Here is a 2,500-nt window from a genome sequence, read left to right on the forward strand (position 1 = left end):
AAGCCTTCAATAGCCTAGGAACATCTGAAAAAGCAGTAGTGCGGTAATACTGTTGAACTCACTTGCGTTTGCTTCCTTTCTAACTGGAGGAATGCATTTTCAGCCTTCTGCTGCCATCATTAAATATTCAGCTCGAATGCAGCAACAATTCTTCTTCTTTTTAAATCAAATTCAGGAAAAGGATTTCTTGCCAGGAGAAATGTTCTTTATGAAATCTCTTGGACATTTTGATCCAAAATTATCCACTTTTTCATGGTAGCATGGCCGAGCGGTCTAAGGCGCTGGCTTAAGGCTCCAGTCTCTTTGGAGGCGTGGGTTCGAATCCCACTGCTGCCAGTTTTCAACTTTGAAAGCTCTCAAGTTGCTTTCTGAACATTTTAGTGGTCAGAAGAAGTTGCTTTTGATGATGCTCAGAAATGGACTTCTTGGCCTTTTCTGAAACTGAACAAACTGTATGAGAAAAGGCTTTTGATAATATTCCCAAGATGTTATGGCACAGATTAAGCTACCCTGATGCGCTAGCTAAGTAGACATTAGGAGCACTCCACGATCTTGCACTTCAAAGCCTTCAATAGCCTAGAAACATCTGAAAAAGCAGTAGTGCGGTAATACTGTTGAACTCACTTGCGTTTGCTTCCTTTCTAACTGGAGGAATGCATTTTCAGCCTTCTGCTGCCATCATTAAATATTCAGCTCGAATGCAGCAACAATTCTTCTTCTTTTTAAATCAAATTCAGGAAAAGGATTTCTTGCCAGGAGAAATGTTCTTTATGAAATCTCTTGGACATTTTCATCCAAAATTATCCACTTTTCCATGGTAGCATGGCCGAGCGGTCTAAGGCGCTGGATTAAGCCTCCAGTCTCTTTGGAGGCGTGGGTTCGAATCCAACTGCTGCCAGTTTTGAACTTTGAAAGCTCTCAAGATGCTTGGTAAACCTTTTAGTGGTCAGAAGAAGTTGCTTTTGATGATGCTTAGAAATTGACTTCTTGGCCTTTTCTGAAACTGAACAAACTGTATGAGAAAAGGCTTTTGATAATATTCCCAAGATGTTATGGCACAGATTAAGCTACCCTGATGCGCTAGCTAAGTAGACATTAGGCGCACTCCACGATCTTGCACTTCAAAGCCTTCAATAGCCTAGAAACATCTGAAAAAGCAGTAGTGCGGTAATACTGTTGAACTCACTTGCGTTTGCTTCCTTTCTAACTGGAGGAATGCATTTTCAGCCTTCTGCTGCCATCATTAAATATTCAGCTCGAATGCAGCAACAATTCTTCTTTTTAAATCAAATACTGGAAAAGGACTTCTTGCCAGGAGAAATGTTCTTTATGAAATCTCTTGGACATTTTGATCCAAAATTATCCACTTTTTCATGGTAGCATAGCCGAGCGGTCTAAGGCGCTGGATTAAGGCTCCAGTCTCTTTGGAGCCGTGGGTTCGATTCCCACTGCTGCCAGTTTTCAACTTTGAAAGCTCTCAAGTTGCTTTCTGAACATTTTAGTGGTCAGAAGAAGTTGCTTTTGATGATGCTCAGAAATGGACTTCTTGGCCTTTTCTGAAACTGAACAAACTGTATGAGAAAAGGCTTTTGATAATATTCCCAAGATGTTATGGCACAGATTAAGCTACCCTGATGCGCTAGCTAAGTAGACATTAGGCGTACTCCACGATCTTGCACTTCAAAGCCATCAATAGCCTAGGAACATCTGAAAAAGCAGTAGTGCGGTAATACTGTTGAACTCACTTGCGTTTGCTTCCTTTCTAACTGTAGGAATGCATTTTCAGCCTTCTGCTGCTATCATTAAATATTCAGCTCGAATGCAGCAATAATTCTTCTTTTTAAATCAAATACTGGAAAAGGACTTCTTGCCAGGACAAATGTTCTTTATGAAATCTCTTGGACATTTTCATCCAAAATTATCCACTTTTCCATGGTAGCATGGCCGAGCGGTCTAAGGCGCTGGATTAAGCCTCCAGTCTCTTTGGAGGCGTGGGTTCGAATCCGACTGCTGCCAGTTTTGAACTTTGAAAGCTCTCAAGATGCTTGGTAAACCTTTTAGTGGTCAGAAGAAGTTGCTTTTGATGATGCTCAGAAATGGACTTCTTGGCCTTTTCTGAAACTGAACAAACTGTATGAGAAAAGGACTTTGATGATATTCCCAAAATGTTTTGGCACAGATTAAGCTACCCTGATGTGCTAGCTAAGTAGACATTAGGCGCACTCCACGATCTTGCACTTCAAAGCCTTCAATAGCCTAGGAACATCTGAAAAAGCAGTAGTGCGGTAATACTGTTGAACTCACTTGCGTTTGCTTCCTTTCTAACTGGAGGAATGCATTTTCAGCCTTCTGCTGCCATCATTAAATACTCAGCTCGAATGCAGCAACAATTCTTCTTCTTTTTAAATCAAATTCAGGAAAAGGATTTCTTGCCAGGAGAAATGTTCTTTATGAAATGTCTTGGACATTTTGATCCAAAATTATCCACTTTTTCATGGTA

The 2,500-nt window shown here is 40.7% G+C and overlaps 1 non-coding gene across 1 annotated transcript in view; it reads left to right on the top strand.

The window, feature by feature from the left end:
- Nucleotides 1–2,496: 2,496 nt before the first annotated feature.
- TRNAL-AAG (transfer RNA leucine (anticodon AAG)) overlaps nt 2,497–2,500 on the top strand; it is an 82-nt gene continuing 78 nt past the window's right edge. The window contains exon 1 of the tRNA in view: nt 2,497–2,500. This exon is cut by the window's right edge and continues 78 nt beyond it. This is a non-coding gene — a tRNA (tRNA-Leu).

This window comes from Eleutherodactylus coqui, chromosome 13 (genome assembly GCF_035609145.1).
Source record: "Eleutherodactylus coqui strain aEleCoq1 chromosome 13, aEleCoq1.hap1, whole genome shotgun sequence".
NCBI classification, from domain to species: Eukaryota; Metazoa; Chordata; class Amphibia; order Anura; family Eleutherodactylidae; genus Eleutherodactylus; species Eleutherodactylus coqui.